We start from the raw sequence: 15,978 nt of genomic DNA, 5'->3' as shown, positions 1-15,978 counted from the left end.
CAGTGTATGATGTGTGAGTGAGTCAGTGTATGATGTGTGAGTGAGTCAGTGTATGATGTGTGAGTGAGTCAGTGTATGATGTGTGAGTGAGTCAGTGTATGATGTGTGAGTGAGTCAGTGTATGATGTGTGAGTGAGTCAGTGTATGATGTGTGAGTGAGTCAGTGTATGATGTGTGAGTGAGTCAGTGTATGATGTGTGAGTGAGTCAGTGTATGATGTGTGAGTGAGTCAGTGCATGATGTGTGAGTGAGTCAGTGTATGATGTGTGAGTGAGTCAGTGTATGATGTGTGAGTGAGTCAGTGTATGATGTGTGAGTGAGTCAGTGTATGATGTGTGAGTGAGTCAGTGTATGATGTGTGAGTGAGTCAGTGTATGATGTGTGAGTGAGTCAGTGTATGATGTGTGAGTGAGTCAGTGTATGATGTGTGAGTGAGTCAGTGTATGATGTGTGAGTGAGTCAGTGTATGATGTGTGAGTGAGTCAGTGTATGATGTGTGAGTGAGTCAGTGTATGATGTGTGAGTGAGTCAGTGTATGATGTGTGAGAAAGTCAGTGTCGGCTCCCTCTGCTCGTGCCGTCGCCCCCCCCCCCCCCCCTCCGGCTCCGTCACCCCCCCCCCCCAGCTCCATCGGCCCCCCCTAGCTCCGTCGCCCCCCCCCCCGGCCCCGTCAGCCCCCTCGCCTCCATCGGCTCCGAACCGTCGGCTCCCTCGGCCCCCCCACAAACGGCCCCCGCCAGCCGCTGCTGGGAGCACCCCGGGATCGTGCGCGCCTCAGGCGGCCATCTTGCTCGTTTTGATTAAAGAATAAGTTTTCCCCTTTTTTCTGGCAACAAAACAGTTGTGTTAAGATGTTAAAACACCAAACTGAAACCTTTTGCAAGGAATCATGTCTGCATTAACCACATATTCTCGTGGTGAAAATACAAAAAAGAAAACATGCTCTGACATTATATGCATTGCGTTTTAAACTGATTAGTCCACACCAGGGACATCTTTCTTTAGAGCCTAGTCTCAAACAGTGTTAGACAAGAGGACTAGGCTCTAAAGAAAGCTGTCTCTAGTGTGGACCAATCAGTTTCAAAGACAATGCATATATTATTAGAGCATGTTTTTTGTTTGTATTTCACCACAAGTATATGTGGTTAATGCAGACATGATTCTTCATTGGGTCTTTCGGTAAAGACACGTAGATAGAAAAAATAGTAAAATATCACGACCTTTAGATCGCAACACAAGCAATCGTCATCAGGTGATGCCAATTGCTTATGTTTTTATATCTACATAGCTTTACCGAAAGACCCAAAGAATATGAATTCCTGCAATCACGAAAGCTTTAAGTCAATATTCAGACATGATTCCTTGCAAAAGGTTTCAGTTTGGTGTTTTAACATCTTACCACCTGTTTTGTTGCCAGAAAAAAGGGGAAAACCTATTCTTATATTTTGATACTGGCAAAAGAGGTCCCATGATGTCGGTTCAAGAATCATGTATTTTTTTTTCTTCTTTGGTTCTTTCGGTAAAGTCACGTAGAATGAGAATAAAATAATAAATTGATAAAATAAAATAACACAATAATATTCTCACGACGTTTTGGCCGCTTGTCATCACCTGATGAAGGCCGCTTGTGTTGTGGCCGAAACGTCGTGAGAATATTATTGTGTTATTTTATTTTATCAATTTATTATTGTATTCTCATTCTACGTGACTTTACCGAAAGAACCAAAGAAGATTAATCCTTGCAGTCACGAAAGCTTTAAATCGAAATGTATTTTTTTTTTATATAATGTGGTGAATGTAGCAGCCTCTAGCAATTGCAGGGGTCACGTGAACCCATTACATGAAACATATGACCATCAGCCATGGTCTATCCACTGTTATATGAGACCCATACCCACATGGTCTTGCAATGCCGCAAACCATTTTACGTTATGCACTAGAGCCGTAAAATGTCTTGTCAGTGCCCATATTTCCGATCCATATGTCATCGCAGGTAATGTGCGCTGATTGAAAACGTCACACGTCAAGCACATTAGGTTGTTAATTTTCATGATCAAATTAAACGTTGTGAGACAGAGGTCACGTGATGGGATCTCAGATGTAGCTCTGTAATATCAGGTTTCACGGAGGATTCTCTAACGCAACGGGATGCACTGCCTGGCGAGAGATCCAAGTTGATTATTTGTATCGTGACATGACACCCAATAGCACCGATGGGATAACATTGGTTAGATATGACTAACCTTATATATTTTTGAAAGTATACATTTGGCACGTTGGGGACTGACAGGAGTGTCAGCGACATTCCCTATTGGCGAAATCGTGCAGAGTTGCCATGTTTAGCAACGGGGCTACTTCACTGCCACACGAAATATCCTAATCCAGCTATGACTAATACCTCAGTCATCACTCTCTCCCAACAAATATATCAATCTTAGAATCCAATATCGTGAGCTTAGAGAATTGATATCAATCTGTGAATCGATGAAGCATGGTTCCCCTACTATACACCATCTTTAAAGTACTATAATCGTCAGTCATACCATGCTATCGTTTGCTTTCTGATAACTGTTGTCATTGCAAATAGAGTATAGTAATTAGCTTCAAATGTTCTGCCATTTTCCTTTTAAACATTCATTCTTATTATCCACTTCCCAAGAGATAAAGGAGAAAAATGTTGTAATAAGCGCTTCACAAACAACGCCTTTTTTTCCGTGAACCAAATGTAAAAAAGAGTTTAAAAAAAAAACAATTGGCACAGTTATAATTCTCAAATAGAAGTTTATCTATTTTTTTCAGATAAAATCAAGCCAATTTAAAGTGCAAGCGGGTGTTTACTCTATCACCCGAAGCCATTTGCCAACCAAGATGATTTTCATATGCAAAGTGAAATACATATATGCATTCATGCAACAACAATCCCTGCTTTTAATTCACAAGGCTTAGCCCTTGTCTTAAACAATCTATATCTTTTTGCTTAAACGCATGAGCGGCAATTATTTCTGACAGTATAATGCAGCTTCTTCAGGTTTCATTACTTCAAAGGTTTTTTTTTTGTTTATATTCCCCTGGAGCATTGCGCGGGGTCCTCTTCCACCTGTCTCCGACTCTGGCGCCAAGAGGAGCAAAGGCAGAGAGTGTGTGTTGGGCTCAAGCATCCCCTTAGCAGATTGGAAGTGACAAGTGAAACAGCCCATAGTCACCTTGTTTCTAAGTCATCGATGAACAGTGACAGCTTGGCACATTTCCTCGCACCCACTGTGCTGCACATCGCAATCTTTCTTTCTTTTTTACCATCTGAAGCTGAAAACATTAAAGAAGAAGTGGCCGAGACAAAAGAGGGAGAGATGTCACTTGCAGCCAAACAGCCCGAAGCTTTGAATTACTTCAAAAGGGCAAACCGTTCTGCAATCTACCTTATTAATCAAACATCGCCCTCCACCCACGCGCATTCACTGTTGTTGGCTCGTGCGGCAACAATGAAAACAAAGGAGAAAGTGTTTGTTGTGGTGAAACGTAAAATGGCTGCAGGATGTTTCTCTAATTAAATTGAAACGGAACACCGCATGTGAAATCAGAACTCTCTGTTCTGCCAATATATTGTTTTTTTATATATATATGAATCCCCCTGTTCAGTATTGGTTTGGTATTTAATTGTGTCGATATCTTGTTATCATGCAATATCAGATTGACCAATTATGAACCCAGTGAAATGTGATTTTATCTGTCGTAGGGGATGAGCCAGTCGGTCTCCCTGCTTGTAAAAGCGAGATCTGAACAATACTTCAGATCTGACCTAAACATTTCAAGGAATTGAAGTTCTCACCTAGTTAAACAAAATGAACCTGAACTTGAAGCGTCAGCATGAGACGGAGCCAACCATCGTAAATGTATCTATTGATAGAGTCAATTCGATGTGTGAGCGATTTGTTCATACAGTGTGGAGGCCAAACCCGATTTGGCAAGGTGCATGCATGTCTCGGTTCTGTAATACCACGTCAGAACACTGAGCAGTCACGACCGACTATAACAAGTTGATGATCTCAGCCCAATTACAAATGGTTGCTCACACAAACAACTATCATATAAAGTTTGAACTTATTTTATTTTTCATATCTCCGGTTGTGAGAAGTGCAAAATGTTTGGTTTTATTTTGATAAGATGGCATCTCTAAATTAAGGCAAGCGAGTGCTCTTAGCGTGGACTATGATAAGCAAATTCATGAAGATTGAAAAAATGACATTACAAACACTCGTAAAGTACACATTAAGTGCATTTAAAAATGAGCGGTCATTCAATACAGGTACATAACTCATGAGTGTTTATGCAAAATCGCAAATTTACCTCTTGCTTTTCAATTCGTTGCAACTTAAATGTGATGGTCATTTTACCCTTCTTTAACAGCTTCAGCTAAATAACGAAAAAACGAGAGAGCACTTCAATAATTCAGGAAACATTGAATGCATGTGCATTTGTACATGTATTAAATCAGATTAAAATCTGCCTTGTAAAGACCACCAAAATATTAAACTGAGTCAATTTACTTGTCAACTCTATTGTCTAGTATTAGTTTTCATTGGTAGAAAGGTGTATGAAAAACAATGGAAAACGTAGAGTATATTTCACGGAAAGGAATTGCAACATAAACATGAAATTCAATTATTGAGCTTAAATGGTAAAATATAACTTTTTTTCTTTTTACCGTCGGCTGTTAAGGGAACAAAATGTTAGCGGGTGGAAAGGTGACTGGTGAACATATTAAGCCTTTGAGCAAAGAGAATGTAATTTTAAAGCAATTCATGTAAATGAGAAGATGGACCTCAAAGAACAGTCCGCCTCAGGTTTTAAGAGGTGTGCGGAGGTCAACTTTGTTCACAAAAATGTAGGAAAATGTATCCATGAGGTTAAATAATTACTGCATTGTCCCCGAGGCAGTAGCATCATAAGAATGAAAACTGGATTAGAGAATTTCCCCGATGGCCCGGCCACCTGCTTAGGTTGTGAGTTATTGCTTTGTGCAATGAGGCTTGAACCAAGTGGGGTTTTTTTTCTTTCTGCAAAGCATTTAGTCAAGATAAACAGATCTCATGAAATTGCATGAAAAAGGGCTCAAGCTGAATTTATTAAAATTGATACAGTTATTATTATCAATTCATGAACATCATCATTATTAATGGATGTTATAGGCATCTTATTATTTCTGACAAATACATTTTTACATTATTAATTAGGCCGTCACACAGACACGATAATTCTAAATGTAGTAAACCTGATTTATGCGCCAGCTTTTACAAGCAGGGAGGCCTACTGGCTCATCCCCTGCGATGGATTAAAATCTAATTTCACTGGGCTAAATTCCATAAATATCTTTTTAATGGATATAGGTTCACCTACAGTAGGTCAACTCTGTCGAAAATGAACATGGGCACCTGCTAGTCAATGCAGAATTGCGGCTACCATTTTTACATAAAGTACAGGATACAGTGTTGCGGCCATGATGCAATGGTTAACACAGTGGACTTGCAGAGATCACCGGTACGATCTCTAGTCGCGAAAATTTGAAACAATGGGCACGCTTCTTAAATCCCCCCCCCCACGCCAGACTGCAGTAAAAATGGGTAACGACCACAGTTAGTCGATGGGTTGGCCGCATGCAGTGGGGTGAAGTGTGGGTACTCCTACCTCATCCGAGGTGTTCGACCAGCGTAGTAGAAGACGAAGATAAGATACCCTCCAGAGGAGCTCTCTGGAGGCCCATGTGCCAGAAGTGGCGTGAGCCGGTAATCGCAGGGATGCACCTCAACTTCTCACTTATAAAGTATCATCATGGGACCTCCTTTGCCAGTACCAAAATGAGAATAGGTTTTCCCCTTTTTTCTGACAAAACAGGTGTTAAGATCTTAAAACACCAAACTGAAACCTTTTACAAGGAATCGTGTCTACATTAACCACAATACTTGTGGTCAGAATGCAGAGGACGCCAAAAAGCCTTTTGGCGTTCTCTGGTCTAACACCGTTTTGAGACGAAGCTCAAAAGAAAGCTGTCTCTGGTGTGGACCAATCAGTTTCAAAGACAATGCATATATTATCAGAGCATGTTTTTTTTGCATTCTCACCACAAGTATTGTGGTTAATGCAGACATGATTCCTTGTAAAAGGTTTATGTTTAGTGTTTTAACATCTTAACACCTGTTTTGTTGCCAGAAAAAAGGGGAAAACCCATTCTCAATTATAAAGTAGTTTGGCACCAAATATGCAGTTTGATGCTGGTTTACCCTCAATGTGCCCTCGGTTTTTTTTTTCATTATCAGTGTCGGCACCCATGCAGCCCTACAAATCTCCCACTGTTAGCAATTTCCCTGGGTACTTTATGACGATCTGCAGTCATTTGAGTAGAAAAAAATGCTGTCCCCATCTCAAGCACACCCCCATTATCTCCCTCATCCTGTGAAGGACCGGTCCCTTGCACTTAACTCTTCCTCTCTGCAGCCATTTAGCACACCAGGAGTCTATGAGGTCCGGAAGTTAATTCAGAGTGGAGTAAATGAGTCCACGTCTTTTGTGAACCTGATCAGTGTGTAGACAACACCAACGTTTTTTTCCATCCCTATCAGTGCAACCTTAGATTACATTATGTTAATCACGTAAAAAATGCCTTACAATACAAGATAAGGACATCTAACGGTGGTGCTGAGTTCGCAAGGAGTGACCTGCACGGCAGGTGTTTTGCGTGTCTGGGGGCAGCGCATGATTTTTTGCCAGCATGCCAGGCGTGCAACGAGCTCCCCAGAATATTGACACAAGCGCAGGAAGCGTCTTGTCACAATTGGAGGGCGAAGAGAGGCCCACCTCATCACCGGCAAAAATGTGCACATCAGCTCAAAAAAACCCCGGAGAGCTCACATGCCACGGAGACCCAGAGGCTGTAGTAATGCACAGCGATCTTCGCTACTCGGGGTCGGGGGGGGGGGGACCGCACTGCCGAAATCTGATGCCGATCTGGACCAGCTGTTTTGGGCAGCCAAGTCAATCAACTACATCAGTAAGTAGGTCACCCACATCATCGTGTGGTCAAAATAGGGCTTTAAGATGTTGGCGGATTCCAAGAGCATGCAGAATAATTTCCACTTTAAAGAGTTGAAGTTATTCATAAGGACCTATTTTCCTAAATTCCAAAAGTTACACGCAAAGTACATAATCAGGATTATGCATACAAATCATCGCCCCCTACTGGCAGATTAATGCCAGTTCGCAGGCCATGTGCTACATCAGTTGTCACCCCACATGAACAGCTGTTCCTTTCAGATTGTTTTAAATACGATTTGATGTCAAGTGCTCTCAGATGCCCCAGCATATAAGGCGACATCCAAAATCAGACACATGGGTCCTGAAGGTGTTATAGGAAGGGAGCGGGTTGGACTTCTACAGCAAGCCACCTTAGTTGGGGAAATTTACATCTCTCAGCCTGGGAAAAGGGACAAAGAGTAAAACGAGTTCTGTAATCAGAAAGTTGGTGCGCTCCAGCAAGGTCACTGTGAGATTTCCTCATCCTTCTGGGCCACTTGGTGGTGACAAACGAAAACATCACGTTGTCATGTTGTCTTTGTCCACCAGGTGTGCTGCTCTGAGCACGCATGTTCTGCAAGAAGTCTGTGGATCTCATGAGACCCTCTGCTTCCAATATCAAGGTCCAGATCTTTGTCTGGCCTGTCAATCACGGCAACCACAGTTGTATTGTCCCGCCTTAGGACCGCACTCCGGGTGAGCCAAAGCTGGAAAAGCCGCAGCACCCGATTGATTGCTGGCAACTCCAGGACATTTGTAGTGACACATAATGGGTCACTACGGCGCTTAGCGCCATCTATCGACAGAGAGGGGAATAGTGGGTATGGTAGCCCTCTCTGCCAGCAGAGTATATGATGTCATGGAAGAGGATTCTGTGGCTGGCAGAATAGGGGGCAATCGAGGACGTAGTAGCCCTTTTGGCCGGCAGGGGCGCGTGATGGGATGTAGGCCAAAGGTGACAGAGGGGACACGTTATAGGGCCCAAAAACATTCTGGTGAGTTCCAGAAGGGGCGTGGCCAAGGGCGGAGCCAGGCAAGGGACACGTGGAAGGTGACCCAGAACATTCTAGTGGGTTCTGGAAGGGGGCGTGTCCGAGGGCGGAGCGGGGCCGCGCCGAGGGGCATAAACGGGGGGTCCCAGGGCTGCATTGGGGCTATTTGCTGAAATGAAACCTGCCGTGCTACGTCTTCTCTTCGGTCTTCGTGCCCAGCATCATGGGTCAGGCAGTGCGCCGACGGACTTGACCCGTTTGTGTAGTTACCCCGTTGTGGTTTATGCAATTACCCTGTTGTGATTGTAGAATAAATGGTGTTGCCTCCTGAATCTGTGTGTCTCTCAAGTGAACCCACTGCACATTCATACTGCCTTGCTGTCCCAAAGTTGCCTCTGTGGTAGTAGTTACATTGGAGAAACCAAACGACATGCCTCGGACCGCATTCGTGAACACAAAGCAGACCTGAAACACGGTAGGACCAACACCTCGGTCGTGGCAGATCACTGTTATAATTCAGTAGGTTCACATGACATTGACTTCTCCAAGACAGGTTCTTTGCAAGCCATCTGGCTACCATGAGAGATTCGTTCATGAGGCTATCCACATATACAGAGACAATTTCAACCGAGAAGATGGATTCTGGCTTAGCAATCATTGCAAGGATTTGATAAACCATTTCGGGTCTTAAATGATTGATCACGCTTAAGGTGGCTTTCAGACCGCATCCATTATTTTTTGTCTCCCCCCTCCTCTTTTCCGAACCTAGATGGACTCGTCCATCTGAACAAACTGTCAAATCGCTATCCGTGGTGCTAACGTTAAAAAACCGCCACTTTTTTCAAATTTTCGTGTTGTGGTTTTCACACCTGATGATGATTGCTTGTGTTGCAGTCGAAACGTCGTGATAATTTTATTGTTTAATTTTTTTTATTTTATTGTTTCCCTTCTACGTGACTTTACCAAAAGAACCAAGAATAACAAATGAAGTTGTTAACATCACCAGCCATTGTCTATCCACTGCTCGACGAACACCTGCTTATGCTTTCGCAATCCCTCATGGCCCATTGCTGCTAACATCTATCTCCCGCACATGAACCGATCTCATTGCTCCATTTCTGCGGTGCTCGGCCTCTTGTATGATCGTTTAACTTCTTTTGCACCATACGTAGCCAACCGTGCTCATCGGAGGTGTGGGGAATGAACAATTCGCTAGACACAAACATCAGTTCTGAAGAAATTAATTTCAAATTACATTTAAAAGTACGTAGCTCCCAGTGGTTTCCTGATATCGGGAGGAAGAGCGTTCCAGACGACCGCAGAAGTGCATCTGAAAGCGCGTGATGCGATGACCGTCTTTATTCGATGGTTAGCCAAAAGCCGCTGCTGTGAGGATGACCGGAGTTTGCGTGTTGGTTCATGCTCCTTGACGAGATCAACAAGATATTGTGGTTCATTTGTGGCAAGCAGTTGTGTGTAACGAGCGCGACCTTATAATAAAATGAACGCGACCTCTTGGGACACATTCGCTCCCTTGCCTGCAACTCTGTCACCAGTCTTGTCCTTCGGTCATCGACTCATCTTAGGATATGTCCTGTCAGGATGATGTCTGATTTGTGTCTGTTCTCTGAAGGACGTGTTCATTTTCCTGTCTCGGTGTAATTAATTCCAAACCAGCATCTCTCCGTGCTTCTTTGTGCACTTTACAGATTTTGTTCCATATTATTTTTCAGTGACCATGTTTATGATTAATTTGTCAAAGCTGGCCATGTGCACCGATGCTTAAGTACTTAAAAAAAGAGGTAAATGGCCAACTGAACATCTAAATAAATGTACGTGCCTTTAAAAGAAGTATTAATAAAAAATGAAATATATATTTGCATGTCATAAAATTTAACAGGGAATCAACTGAAAATTATCAACAAATCAGATAAAATATAATGAATAGCTATTCTAAGTCGAATGCATTTTAATGAGAATGATGCATTTGTTTACATTTTTACAAATACAGTAGAACCTCGGAGATCGAACTCGAATAAATTGGTGTTCGAACGATATTTCCGAACATTTTTTTGCCCCGGAAACCGAACGAAATTCGGAGGTCGAACGGGGCAATCGCGACTTGAAAGAATCTGTACACGGCTGAGACGCGTGTGGCCAGCGTGCACGACGCTTGCCCCGACAAAGGTTTTACCACCTCCTCCTCCTCACCACCTTCCACTCAACCCATCAACTCTCCTTACTTACTACAGGTAAAGTGAAGGTCAATGTTCATTTATTTCATTTATTCCATGTATTTATTCATTTATTACATTGATTTATTGTGTTTCTTGTTTTTTTGTATGATTTTATGCATGTAATTACTGTAAACTTCGTGTAAAAATGCTTTATAATGAGAGATTTCTTGTGACTGGAACCAATTAATGTCATTTGCATTCATTCTTATGGGGAAAATTAATTCAGTGTTCGGACAAATCGGTGTTCGAATGGCCTTCTGGAACGAATTAAGTTCGATCTCCGGGGTACCACTGTAATTTGATAAAATACTAAAAATGCAATCATTAAAGTAACACATGGAATGTGTTTATAGGATGGTATCATTCATTATTTTAAATAACCCTCAATACAAATGTACCGTACCCCATGCCCCATTGAAAATGTTTTGTTGATCTGCTGCTATGTATGTGTAAAACATGTATTAAACATATTCCAATTGTACAACAACAACAACAAATGACAAGTGAAAACAAAACTAATTCAGAACAACAATAAACATGTAGATTGGCTGAAAATGATTAACAGGTCCATTTTTGTGAGAGCTGCAATCCATCACAAAGCTTGAGAATTATTATCATTACCATCATTCCCCGTGCAACAATAACATCGCCGCATTATGATTAGCCACTTTTAGACAATAACATCATAACATGTGTTATTTGTCGGAGCATGCCGTGATTATTTAATGTAACACATTAGGTGCACCTTAGTGTAACACAAGGTGCAAATGTGCTACTGGCCCTGTTTACTACATGTGTTGCCACGAGACCCAACGTTATAATAGGGCAACATAAACGCCCTTTTCTACGTAAACATTATTCACGCCAAAAGGAAATGCGTTTAATAGATGTTCTATAGAAATATATATATACACAGTGACTTACACGGAATTGAGATTGGGATATAGTTAATACAATAGCGTGGTAGTGAAGCAATTTGTATGTTTCAATTTGTGATATACGGATTCTATGTTAAAACCACATTTATCCATCAATTCTGCATAATGAGCTGTGTCAAGCTGCATAGCCCATATCGATATCCATAATGTGCACAGACACTGGCCCGAAAGTGTGCAGATAACGGTAACTTGCATCCTTTACTCTGCAGATATAGCTTCGTCGTGTGGAGCGGATTAATAAATTGTTTCCACAGTCATCTCGGTGTAGATACGGCTGAAACTGGAATAGAGAAGCAGCATTTACCACAGTTTAATGCGTACATATCCACGGGGGCAATGTGTCATGGAGATGAGCTTTTAAGAAAAGTCTCATTGCAAACATATGGTTCGAATTAATAACGTATGTAACTACAGGTCACACTGGGATAATATTATTGTAATTTTATTCATCCAGGCAGCCATCCATGGTTAAACCATGTGCTCAAGCGAAGTGAGTTGATGGTCTAAGCCGATGGTTGCATAAAACACCACCAAAGGAAACTTGGTTCTGCACAAATTGGCGACATTTCAGCTCTGAGAATTAGAATTGTCAGTTTAATCTAATATAGAGTGGTGGGAAAGAGGTCACTTCAAGGCACTCAGAGATGGCTCTGTGGTATCCGCTTCCGTGGGCTCTTCTATAAAGTGGATGGATGCACATCTCACGACACCAATGGCACAATCATGACACAATTGGGGACAATGACAAAAATGGTAAAGCAATGTTTTAAAATGTAATTGTAGTAATTTTTTAATATTTATTTAAGTAACGTATACAAACAAATAACGCTGCAATTTAAAGTTTTTTGTTCCTAAAGCCTTAGGGTGTTATATTTTTATTGCAAATATTTTAATTGTCTACAATCAAAAATAATATTTCTGCATATGCTGTCAGAAACGTAATTATGCATTAAATTACATGCACGCATTTTAACACCTGCATGACATTTGCACATAATTATAAACAATTAAACATTGGAGGCAATACACTGGTTTGTAATGGACTACTACTAATCCAACAAATGTGTTTGTCCACAAGGCATACAGTTCTAATTAACTTGGATTATTGGAACTTTATTATACAGTACACACAAATTTACCTATATAAATAACTCGGGAAAAGCAATAGTACGTATTTTTTTTCCATGAACTTAGGGTCTCAAGGATAACATTTTTTTGTCTCAGACTATATACCAATGTCTGACCAAAAAATTACGTGAAATTTTTTGTCCACTTACAATTCCAGCTCTGGGATTTTAAAACATCATATTACCCATCACAATAACAATATCAAAGTAGAGTGTGTGCCCTGTACTTTGGATAAATGTGCTTTATAAATCTGGATAAGATAAGGAAAAAATATAAAAGGTCCACTTTAAGGATTTTTCAGAAGTCCCAGAAAAATATTTCCCTCCTCAGTGAGATTTCTGAATAGATTATAATGATTTATCTCATGACCTGATGCAGACAGCAACATTTTAATAAATTGGACTGAAAAGGCTGAAGTTAAATAAATGTACAGAGACGAAATATACACGAAAAAATTAGGGTCTGACTTTTGATGAGTTGGAGTCATGTATTTCGTCTCAAGAAGCAAGACATAAGCTCTGCAAGCAGAGGTAGAATTATTCTGCGTATATGCAACGGTTTGGAAAATCTTGGCAGTGCCCTGGTAGAGAAGAAATGGGGTTGCACTTAACAATTATATATGCAAACCAAGACAAATATCCACAGTATAGCCTTTAATTGGCTGTTGGGGCAAGTGCTGTGCTGTTATCGAGCACCTATGAAGGCCAACACAGCACACCAGAAGGTGGGTGGCCAGCACCGTGCCTGGCCGCCTTTGTCTCCCCTTAAATTAGTACTAAATGAGTACTAGATACACATTTAAGGCTGTGTATGAACATCAAATGAGTACTAGATCTGAGTCAACCTAGAGGAGGCCCAGGACCGGTTCAGATATTCGCCACTGATATTCGTCAAGCGGGAATTTGACTCGGGTCGCCGGGTTTGTTGTGCAGTGCGCAAACCACTACACATGTGCAAACACACATACACGCAGACAAATCCATTGCCTCTCATTAGATTGATGCATCAACATGGCATACATTTTATCTGCTCGAGCATGATAAGGCCACATCTGTTACCTGCCTGTATCAGCCCTATTACACCATATCTGCACACCCATGAGATGAACCTTTCTAGCTGATACAAGCAGTACTTCAATGCAAACAGCACTCGTATGCCAAACTGCACTGGGTATTCGGCATCAGCACTTCAATCCACGTATTAGGACGTTTTGTTTTATGAAATGCATTATCAACGTATTTAACAAATAGTTCGATGTGGTTTTGTGCAATTAATACAGGAACTAATATAACAAAAATGCATATCAAAACCTGGATATCAACTTCGACTCCTTTTCATGAGGGACCTACCTTTTAATGTTCGACTAAATCCATGTTTTCATTAATTTATGCTTTATCCCTCTGCAAAATGTGAGGTCTTTGGCTCAAACTCCTCCTTAGCGTCCAATCTTGTGCTTCATTCTTTACCTTACTGTTCGGATCTCTTTCCTTCAAGTCATCCAGGAATAGGTTTTCTTTTTCTGCCCATTAGCCTCTTCCCCAACATCGTTCCAGAGCCTCCTTCATCAAGCTTTTTTGCCTCTGAGAATGTGCGCATCCCACGTCTGCTGTCTGTTTCCATTGTTATGTTGAGACATTTCTCCTCCTCAAACTGCTCTGGAACTTCCTCGTGCTCATTCTCTCCATCCAACTGATCTCCGTGCCACATCGAAAACCCAAACCTCGAGGCTTGCCAGTCTCGTTATGTCTTCCTAACCTCGGATTGCAAGTTTCTGCAACATTCACACAGACAGACATACATGATAAATTACAAAGGCCAATGTACGTTCTATGTAATTTCACTTCGTATGTTTATTATGTAAAAAAAAGTGTGGGTCTGCAAATTGACTGTTAATACCAAGACAAAAAGCATATGACATCAAAGATGTGCTTATTCTTACACAAAACTGATGTTATCGGTTCGTACTATTTTACGTGCATTCAAGAGGATTACGCCTATATATAGTGCTTGGATGTGTGACCACCACGGATACACGAGGTGCTGTAGGCTGCTACAAGACTATGTTGTGAGCAGCAGAGGGCAGTGCTGTGCTGTACGTCACTGCCCCCTGCCTTCGCCAATTTGCATTGACTATGGTCGAACAACACCGTTGAGCCGCACGTTGTTCTGTTGGGTAGGTTCTCATCCAGCATTGGATTCACACAAACTGGCTGAGCATGTACAAGCTTGCACGTACAGGATAACTCCTCTAGCCTGTGATGATGGGAGGGACCAACGCAATGATTCTTATTATTCACAGGGTTATGTAATAATTTTAATTCGTAACGTGCGCAGTATTCGCTCACTCTAGACGAGATAGAATGACTTGATAGGCGCAAGGAAGAACCACAGACAAGCAGAAAAGCAGCCGCGAGGTGAGCCGGCATCAGAAATTGCCAAAGCTCTGCGATTCTCCCTATATATATAAAAAGGTGTGCTTTGTTGCTCTAGAGCCAGGGGCATCGGTGATCGATGTTCGGTGGCCGCGTTGATGGTAAGAGTGAGCCGCGTGAAGGCTGCCATCTTCCCACTCCACATGTGAAGGCTGCCATCGGCCAATGAGTGAGCGTTCACATGTGGGAGGAAACCAGGGCGCCTGGAGAAAACCCACGCGTGTGAGGGGGAAGCACTCCATCGCAGGCAGACGGAACAGGTGGAGCCCATACCTTTGCTCGACAGCTTTCCAATGGCGAGCCAGGGTATGTGTGTATGTACGTTGAACGTCTTTTCGCACCGTACGTAGCCAACCATGCTAATCGAAGGTGCGGGCACCTCGATGCCGACGGGAAAGCACTTTCACAATATCTGTGCAGTGATCCACCAACCTTCGCCTTCACAAGTGCTGGATTGCAGGCCGCTTGCTTTGGTGCCACTTATCCGCGCAAAAAGAAAATCCACGGATAATCGCCGACCCTTGGAAGAAAATAGGACCGTGTAAAATAGGAATTTTCTCAGACGCAATAGCTCTTGCAAATAGTGGAGACTTCAGGGGTAATATGGTCAGGGGGTAAGAAGAGTCATCCTGGACATAACAATGCACATGATGTACCTTTGACTGTTGTCTACTCAGTTGAGAAGCATTTTTTGTATTATGATCTTTGGCGTTCATTAATTCATGTAATAATGCTTTTTTTGTGGGTCGCTGCGTACTCAACCTCCGCCTGTAATGCCGTCTTTGTCTTCGCATTTCGATTTCCCCCTGGACGTAATGGAATGGGGATGAAGACGCGGCACTGGGACCCCCTGCTGGGAGGAAGAAACAATGTCAGGTTTCTCGTTCCAGCAAAGCGTTGGTGACATTCATTGTAAAAATAAGGAAATAGAATCAGAAAATGCATTTTTACTGGAGTAATCCGATGAGCTAAAAAGCTCTTTTTCACAGATGTTCAGTCAGAACGTTACAGTAACAAAGAAACAAAAAAAACACGATGCAAAGTATCGGAAAGGTAAGTAAATCACTTTAAAGATATGCAAAAATTTTTACGAGACTCTTTTTGTTTATCTTACCAGGTAAAGCCCACTGAGAAATTATTTTTCAGAAGCGACCTGGCGACAAATGATAGCGCGAAAAAAAGGTGC

General features: G+C 41.9%; 1 long non-coding RNA gene across 6 annotated transcripts in view; it reads right to left on the bottom strand.

The window, feature by feature from the left end:
- Nucleotides 1-7,936: 7,936 nt before the first annotated feature.
- LOC142924332 (uncharacterized) overlaps nucleotides 7,937-15,978 on the bottom strand; it is a 33,056-nt gene continuing 25,014 nt past the window's right edge. For 2 of the 6 annotated variants that reach the window (XR_012941527.1, XR_012941524.1), the window contains exons 3-6: nucleotides 15,907-15,945; nucleotides 15,449-15,645; nucleotides 15,225-15,312; nucleotides 7,937-14,131 (exon numbers count right to left, since the gene is read on the bottom strand). This is a non-coding gene — a long non-coding RNA (uncharacterized LOC142924332). The remainder of the gene's footprint in view (nucleotides 14,132-15,224; nucleotides 15,313-15,448; nucleotides 15,646-15,906; nucleotides 15,946-15,978) is intronic. The other 4 variants (XR_012941528.1, XR_012941526.1, XR_012941525.1 and 1 more) reach the window with 3 other exon arrangements.

Source organism: Petromyzon marinus, chromosome 12 (genome assembly GCF_048934315.1).
Source record: "Petromyzon marinus isolate PM22_M1 ecotype Great Lakes invasive population chromosome 12, UKy_Petmar_22M1.pri1.0, whole genome shotgun sequence".
NCBI lineage: Eukaryota > Metazoa > Chordata > Hyperoartia > Petromyzontiformes > Petromyzontidae > Petromyzon > Petromyzon marinus.
This window is presented reverse-complemented; position numbering and strand designations above follow the sequence as displayed.